Source organism: Lemur catta, chromosome 10 (assembly GCF_020740605.2).
Source record: "Lemur catta isolate mLemCat1 chromosome 10, mLemCat1.pri, whole genome shotgun sequence".
Lineage (NCBI taxonomy): Eukaryota > Metazoa > Chordata > Mammalia > Primates > Lemuridae > Lemur > Lemur catta.
The window spans coordinates 80,654,659-80,662,784 of NC_059137.1; the positions used below are offsets into that span (position 1 = coordinate 80,654,659).

The 8,126-nt window shown below is 51.6% G+C and overlaps 1 non-coding gene and 1 pseudogene across 2 annotated transcripts; both read right to left on the reverse strand.

Annotated features, from left to right (window-relative positions):
* Nucleotides 1–478: 478 nt before the first annotated feature.
* LOC123645796 lies at nucleotides 479–2,305 on the reverse strand (annotated as a pseudogene). Its single transcript, XR_006737702.1, has 2 exons — nucleotides 1,463–2,305; nucleotides 479–1,424 (listed from the first exon to the last, which is right to left on the reverse strand). The product of XR_006737702.1 is annotated as a heterogeneous nuclear ribonucleoprotein L-like (transcript).
* A 4,156-nt stretch (nucleotides 2,306–6,461) lies between these two features.
* On the reverse strand, nucleotides 6,462–6,568 carry LOC123646843. The gene has a single exon (XR_006738074.1). It is a non-coding gene; the product is annotated as a U6 spliceosomal RNA (small nuclear RNA).
* Between the last annotated feature and the right edge of the window lie 1,558 nt (nucleotides 6,569–8,126).

The following is an 8,126-nucleotide window of genomic DNA, read 5'->3' on the forward strand; positions in this document are numbered from 1 at the left end:
ACAAACGTATGAACAGGAAAAAAAATCAGATGTACAATAATTTTTAAAAAGTGAAGGTTAATCTTGGGAGATATCAGTTCCCCTCTCCCTCCCCCTCCAGACTTCCAGTGTTTTCATTATGGTTAAGCCTCTACTAACCTAACATTAAAAAAAGGAATACAACGCAGTGGCTCACGCCTGTAATCTTAGCCCTCTGGGAGGCTGAGGCAGGTGGATCGCTCGAGGTCAGGAGTTCGAGACCAGCCTGAGTGGGAGTGTTACCCGCCTCTACTAAAAATAGAAAGAAATTACCTGGACAACTAAAAATATATATACAGAAAAAATTAGCCAGGCATGGTGGCGCATGCCTGTAGTCCCAGCTACTCGAGAGGCTGAGTAGGATCGCTTAAGCCCAGGAGTTTGAGGTTGCTGTGAGCTAGGCTGATGCCACGGCACTCACTCTAGCCCAGGCAACAAAGTGAGACTCTGCCTCAAAAAAAAAAAAAAAAAGGAATACAAGAACTTTTGCCAAGAAAAAAAAAAATAAATAAAATGAAAAAAAACAAAACAAATCAGCATAAAGGAAAGAGAAACGTTTCCCTGCTCAGGTGAGATTCTTCCTAGGTGCCTAATTATGAGGCATGCTGAGCGCTGGAGAAACACAACTTCAGAGTGTAAGGGTATGGACCATTTGGGTTCTTCATCTGGTAATGGTTCAGGAAGCCCAAAGTCTCCAGGGCGTCACTCTTGGACTCCCACTCCAGCAGCCCAGAGGAGCTGCGTTCACTTCTGCCTGAGAATACTTTCACAGAAGATGGCCGCTTCAGCCCCGGCTCATCGCAGATCTCAAAGAAGTTCTCCTCGGTCACCTCCAGGAGAGCGTTGAAGAAGTGCAGCACGTTGCTCAGGTGCTGGATGCGGTTCTTGGCTGCCTGCTCCTGGGTGGAGAACCTGTTGTTCCTTGATTCGCTGAAGTCTTTGTAACTGCAAGACCCGTCTTCCAGCCCGTATGACTGACCGGGCGTGATGGTCATGATGGTTGCTTGGGGACACAGACATTCGGCTTCTGCCCGAACATGAAGTTGTTGTTGAGGTGGGCGATGGCCTGGTCCACAGCATAGCCATCAGCCATCTCTACCATGGCGGGCCCTGGTTTGCTTTTCATAAATTTCACCTTCTCCACATTGCCACAGAAGCAGAAGACACTGAAGACTCGGTCACAGTTCATCTTAGATTGATCCAAGCCATAGACCACGAGCACAGGGCTGTGGGCCTGAGGGCCATACTCGGGTGGTGGGGGAGGGGGTGGAGGTGCCCATACTGGGCCCTGACGGTGACCCCCCCACTGGTGGACCCATCCTTCTCCCTTCGTAGTGAGGTGGGGGGGGGGCCGTAGCCCTCGTCATGGGGGGTGGGAAGGAAAGAGAGGGAGGACGGGTGAGAATCTGCGTGGCGGGCGCCGGGCAAGGGGCACATGAGCCACGGGAGTCCACGGAGGGGAACCCCCTGCCCTCACCATATTCTGCGGGGTGATCTTCCAGGAGAGGGGCTGCCTCTGGCGTTTGTTGGGGTTACTGCCAGGGTCACCTTGTCCACTGAGGTTGGGGTTTGTGTAATCCCAAGTGTCCTGATCATTCTTGAACACATGCAAGCGTGTAGGCTTCGCATATTCAATCTTCAGAGTGCAACAGCCAGAATAGATGTCAGCCCCATTGAGTGAGGCCTTGGCCCGCTGGGCACTTTGAACGGAGTCAAATTCCACCCCGGCCTGCACTCCATTCTTTCGGAAAATGGCAATTCTCTGCACAGGGCCACAAGGATCACAGATAGCGTAAAGAACATCCGTGGTAACAGAGTAGATCGGATTCAGGATGGTAAAGAGAAGCACACTGTTGACGCTCCGGGAGTCATCCGAGTCCCCAGGGCGAGAGATCTTCTGGCTGGTAGAGTAGGTGACGAAAGCCGGGTGACCGGCAATGTAGATCTGGTTGTCAGCTGCGTAATTCACGGCGTTGCAAGCCCCCAGCACATCTTCGAACTCCACCAGCGCTTTTCTCTTCTTAGGCATCACCACCACATGGCTGATGGGTCCAAACTCCTGCAAGGCCTCCACAGGGTCAGCTTCCACCACGCCGTCAATCAGGCCCCTGATGTGGACACCTGGGGAGGCAGGGGTTCTGTGCGGGTCGTCGTAGTTCTCCCCGCCGCCGCCTCCGTGCTGGTCGCCGGCGTTGTCAGTCTTGAGCCATTTAGGGGCTCGGCCGCCCTCACTGCCGCCGCCGTAGTAGCGGCCACAGCCCGTCTTCACCATCGCTCCGACCGCCCCCACTGCTCATCCGGCTGCTGCCTCGGCTCCAGCCGCCGCCGCCGCTTCTCTAGGTTTCCTTTTAGGCAGCGCTGAACTCAATCTTTGATACACTCGCCCAGTGCCAGCCACATGCACCAGAATCAGGCTTCAAGGGTGATCGCTAACTCAGTGTTTTTCACTGTGACTCCATCGCCCCCGACTCAGTTGAGGCTGAGTTCCTTCTCCGTGAAAATTACCCAGAGGAAATCTCACCTTGAATTTTTCTAAGCTGCCTGGAAATCAAGCAGCATCTTTCCTTTCCCATGCATGATATCAAAAACATCACTAAACATCTGAGTTCACTGAGTTTTTTCTTTTGAACAGATTTTGTTTTAGTCAGATTAGGCTACGTGCTGTGACAAACAATCCCAAACTGTCAGCGGTATACCACAATAAAGGTTTATTTCTTGATCATATCACAATCCAGGGTAGGCTGGAGGGGGCTTTGATCCACGCAGTCATCCAGGGATCCAGGCGCCTGCTAGCTAATGGCTCTGCCATCCCCTAAGGCCTTGGCGGCCTCCCCTGGGTCCTCTGCACCCAGCCAGCAGGAGAGAGAAGAGCAGGAGAGCAGAGGATTCCACAAGGGGCTTGGTGGTCTCAGCTTGGATGTGGTGCACGTCACTTGTGCCACAGTCTCTGATTCTCAGAGCTCAGTCACGTGGCCTCATACACCAACAGGAAAAACTGGGAAACAAAGTCTCTCTGGGTGGCCAGGAGGAAAAGGAAGGAGAGCTCAGTGACCACTAACACACCTCTGCTGCGGATGTCTGCTTTTACAAAAAAGCTTCCAAACAAGTCTTCCCAGCAGTGACCAGAGCCAGGAGAGTCCTGCTGCCACAGTCTCAAGGTGTGTGCACACATCCCTCTAAATCGTTTTGACAAACTGTGGACCCCTGCACGTTAAGGTTTACACCTGGAGTTTGTCATCATAAGTTTAAATCCTTGTGAAAGGGTGTCACTTCTGGCATACTATAGATATTGATGTTTGCAGTGGTCACAATGAGGTGCCACCCAGATCCCCCTTCAAGAAAAGACTTGCTGTCCCTTCACCCTCTGTTGCTGGAGTGCCACCAGCCTGCAGCCGGGTTAGGGTGGCCACAGGTGCAGAGCTGTCTGTCACAGGCTCATGTCCTTCCCCAGGCAGCCCCCACCCAATGACTAGCTGCGGCAGGGGCAGGGCAGGAAGAATGACTCCTTCAGTAGCAGAGCACCCAGGGTTGGCCAAGTCCGCAGGGGGCCTGCCTTGCAGCTCACTCCTCCCCCCCCCAGGCCTGCTCCTGCTTCCTTCCTCTCCTCTCCTCAGGGGCTCTTCCCAAGGGCCCCCCCATAAATATTCTACACGCAAAACTCCAGCTCACAAGCCCATTCCCAGAGATCATCATATTCCTCTGCAGCAAAAATACATGAATAGATATAAACTACTTTTTAAAAGCAATCCTTAGTAATTTTGAGTAATTAAAAATGTATTCTGAATTGAGTTGTCATTTCATATTAATGTTGATCATTATTTAAAAGAAAAAGTAATTTGGGGGGAAATGTATCTCTTACTGTGATGGAAGGGGATGTTTTATGGTCCCCAGAATGAAAGACCAACATTGGGGGACACCAATATTTGAATTATGCCCTTGTTTGGCACTCTGAAGGTTTTTATCACTTGAAGCTGTTCACTTGAGAATATTTGGGACCGATAAAGATATGTTTTTGTGTATGTAAAGTGGGAGAAGGCCAATTTTAAAAGTAGAGGAAGGCAAACCAGCATAATACCTCCTGACTAATTTTAGGAAAGAGGTCAGCTGCCAGTCGGTTCTCTAAAAACCATCAGGGCTGGCTCACAGCTCACAGAGGTAGCAGGAAATACTTACATTGCCATTTGAAAATTCCGGACCACTGCACGAACTTGTCCTACCACGTGTTCTTTCCTTCATTTCTGTTCTAGCCGCATCAGTCATGTCAATCATTTCCAAAGCACCTCCCAAGAGGAACATCCCTCCCTCCTGTGGCGCCTCCAGAAACGGCCCCCTCTGCCTCTGTGCCTTGCCCTGTGGCGTTTGTCCCAGCTCATTGGACCAGGACTGGTGTCTGATTTGACCAACAGCCAATCTGTGGGTCAGCCTGCAGTAGACACCCTCACAAAATGAGGAACTGAGCCAATCAGAGGCCCTTTCAGAGGAATTTGAATGGGAACATGAGAAAGCCATGCGGTGAGAACAGAGACCAGGCTTGGCCTGGCACAGTGGCTCATGCCTGTAATCCTAGCACTCTGGGCAGTTCAGGCAGGAGGATCGCTTGAGCTCAGGAGTTCCAGACCAGCCTGAGCAAGAGCAAGACCCCCATCTCTACTAAATATAGAAAAATTAGCTGGGCATGGTGGTGCACGCCTATAGTCCCAGCTACTCGGGAGGCTGAGGCAGGAGGATCACTTGATCCCAGGAGTTTGAGGTTGCTGTGAGCTACGCTGACGCCACACAATAGAGTGAGACTCTGTCTCAAAAAAAAAGAGAAGAAAAGAGACCAGGAGATGAGTGGACCCAGAAGGAGAGGGGCCAAAGGCCAGAGTCACAGCCACACGGGGCCACAGCAAGTGAGAGCCAGGTGAGACTGGGGACAGCCTGTGAGGGAGGAGGGGACAGGGAGAGAGGAGCTCAGGGAGGCCATGATTCCCTGGGCTCCCACAAGCTCCTCGTTCTTGACTGTCCGCAGTCACCATGTGGTACACTGCTTATCTATTGCTGTGGAGCAAAACACACAACACACCGGAACGTAAAGCCACAAGAATCACTTCTTCTGTGCGTGAATCTGCAGTTTGGGCAGGGCTTGGTGGGGACTCTTTGTCTCTCTGCCCCACCATGCACCTTAGCTGGGATGACTGGGGGCCCAGATCACAGAGCTGGTAGCCCAAAGCCAGGTCCCTCGACTCCTCCCGTGCTCCTCCCACCACCAGCGTGCTCGCTGGGTGCAGGGTGGACACTGCCGGTTCCTGCAAGTTGCTGGAGTCCTGTTGCCCCTTCTTTGTTCTTCCTGGAACCACTTTTACCACCAGCTTCCTCTCCAGGGCCAGCACAGAACTCTTTGAGGTCTGAAGGATGTAGAATCACCAGTGCCGTTAAAGCACAGTCATCTGCAATTTGACCTGAATGCTGCCGATTCAGGGCGCGGAGGGAGATCATGTCCCCTGGGTGGCCCCAGGCAAAACCCGGTCACATGAGCTACTTCCTTCTGCTTGTAAGAATTATTAATGAAAATGATTGGAGCACCAAGGAGGGAATACAGAAAATTCTGCAGAATACACAATGTTCTATCTTATAAAGACGTCCCAATTATCTTTTCATCTAAAAGCCTAAAACTGCTGGCCTATGGAAAACAATCTAGCCCATACATATATTTCTCTTGTTTAGCTCATACTGTGATTTTTTTTTTTAATTGCCAGATTTTAAAACTTGGGAGAATTTTCAGTTTAAAAAATGCTTTTCTCACTTCTCTTGAAAAGACCGAAAGCCGTGGAAACACCAGACCGCTTTCTCACACAGCATGTGTCTGGCGGACCTGAGCACCCCAAAGTCGCCGCGTGGCCTGGCCTCTACCAGACCTCGCTCCTGGCTCCTTCAGGCTTCTGAGTCTGAGGCCCCCGTGGCTTTCAAAGGAGACACAAGTGGCGGTGGTCATTGGCTGGAGAGAGTGTGTGTAGTGACATTTTAGTTTTGCATTTCACAAAACGCCTTTCCAACTCCCTGTTAATTTCTGTTCTTTTGTTTTTTGTTTTTTTTTTTTTTTGAGACAGAGTCCTGCTCTGTTGCCCTGGCTAGAGTACAGTGGTGACATCATAGCTCACTGCAACCTCAAACTCCTGGGCTCAAGCGATCTTCCTGCTTCAGCCTCCCAAGTAGCTGGGACTGCAGGTGTGTGCCACCACATCTGGCTAATTTTTCTATTTTTGGTAGAGATGAGATCTTGCTCTTGCTTACACTGGTCTTGAACTCAAGCGATCCTCCCACCTCAGCCTCCCAGAGTGCTAGGATTACAGGCATGAGCCACCACGCTGCCCACCCCACCACCCCACTGTTAATTTTGTTTTTTGGGGGTTTTTTTGGCAGCACTGGGATTTATTAGAATGTGCCTTAATACAGGCGCTGGGAAAAATATGGAACGCTTCACGAATTTGCGTGTCATCCTTGCGCAGGGGCCATGCTAATCTTCTCTGTATCGTTCCAATTTTAGTATATGTGCTGCTGAAGCGAGCACCCCACTGTTAATTTTGAATAGCTTTGTTTCAAGGACTTGAGTTGACACAAGTGAGACAAGTTTGATGCATAAAAGATGACCTCTTTTATGCATAAAAGTTGGCCTGAGCATCAGAAAGAGGCTCCCCTCTCGGTGCAAGCTCAAGTGCAAGCCCTCCCTTTCCAGTGAGGCCTTATGAACTGCAGGCTGGCAGGTGAGTGGGGTGAAGGTCCCAGGTCAGTAGGTCCATGTGGATCACAGTTCGGCTTAAAGATTGTTGTTCTGATGCTAGGCCCGAGGATTCTGCAAGGGGAAAGGAGACACATTTGTCATGTGGGACTAGCTTCTCCCTCCACACATTTGTGCAATTTTTATGGCATCCTTCATAATCATTTTATTTCCTATTAAATCCCAGCTCCCAGGTCCTAATCTTTCTCCCTGTGACGGTATTGTTGGCACAGCAGGCCATTTCCATCAGTAATGCTGCCTGTTAGAGGGGAGTCCTTAGTCAAGGAACAAAGCTTGCTCTCAATCTAACACCATACCAGGTCCCAGAAAATCCTGGGGGCCTCAGAGCTGAAGCTGGCAGCACAGGGCTCCCCGCGGTCTGGTTCACAGTTTGCACCGCCAGCAAGTGCAGCCTGTGTTTCCTCAGGACACTCCAGCCTGGGGTCGAAGTCGCACCGTGTATTTCTCCGGCTCTGCCCCAGCGGAAGAACTCCAGACCCCAGTTAGTGCAGGGACAGCCTGGGAGGTATCTCATATGCTCAGGAAGTGGCCCTTTCAGGTGCCGCCTGGCATTTGCCATCTTCCCCCTCTGATGCTGCTGGTACCTGGAGCTGAAGTCACTCAAGCTCCAGGGAGGCTGCCATATTCATGCTGCACCTCTGGCACATGATCACGTGTGGCTTCCGACAAGGACCCCAGGAGAAAGGACTGTCCTCACCCCCAGCTCCACAGCTTCACCCGGTCACACAGAGCAGTGCTGTCTGGGCCCTGCACCCTGCAGCTCTGAGTGTCACTGATCGCTGCAGCCTCATCTCCCAGGACTCAGCAAGGGCCCATGGGGCTGTGGCTGAGGACAACCCAAGCGATCCACACCATGATGCACGTTCAGTCACCTCCCTTCCACTCACCCGTTGTTCCTGAGCCTCCACTCTTTCTGCGGCGAGAATTTCCTCAAGTCCCTCCAGCCACCCAAACCGGTCTGGATCCTAGGCCTGAGCACAGCTCAGATCCCTGGGGGGGGAGGGGGGGCTGGGCCTGAAACCACATGCCTGGGGCACCCACAACGCCAGCTGCCCAGGAGGTTTTCCTGACCCTTCAGGTAAAATAGGGTCCCCACCACTCCCAGCAATCCTCTCAGTCCCCACCCTCTGCTTCTGTTTTCTTCTCATTGCTTCCTGCCATGGTTTACCTTGATTTTGTGTTTATCATCTCCTGTCACTGGGATGTAAGCACCTTGAGGGCAGGAAGCCTGGTGTTGCTGAATGCTGTATTCTTAGCCCCGCGCACAGGGCCTGGTGCACAGTGGATGTGCAATAACTGCATTGAGTGGAAAGTAGCAGTAAAAGAGGGC